Here is a 339-nt window from a genome sequence, read left to right as displayed (position 1 = left end):
CTCTGCTACTTTGATGCGCGATTATCGCCAGTTCAGCAAGCAATCAGAAAATTTGTAAAACTCGCATGGGCCACGGCGCAACTGTTGTTCCAGTATTATTACATTGCATGACACATTATTTTTATATCAGTCTAGATATTTCATCAAGAAGTGTGAAACTTTGCCTGTTGGATTACTTATAATTCTTATCGCGAATAAATTAACATGAACGCGTTTAAAGAAGAATTTTTTTTTGTATTTATATATAGATACTTATAATATATGTGTATACATATATTGTTACGCTCGCATGTTTCGCATAGAGGACACATTAATCGCACTGAAATAAATGCGCATAAC

This window comes from Trachymyrmex cornetzi, unplaced genomic scaffold (genome assembly GCF_001594075.2).
Source record: "Trachymyrmex cornetzi isolate Tcor2-1 unplaced genomic scaffold, Tcor1.1 scaffold768, whole genome shotgun sequence".
Classification (NCBI taxonomy): Eukaryota; Metazoa; Arthropoda; class Insecta; order Hymenoptera; family Formicidae; genus Trachymyrmex; species Trachymyrmex cornetzi.
Note: the sequence above shows the minus strand (reverse complement) of the source record.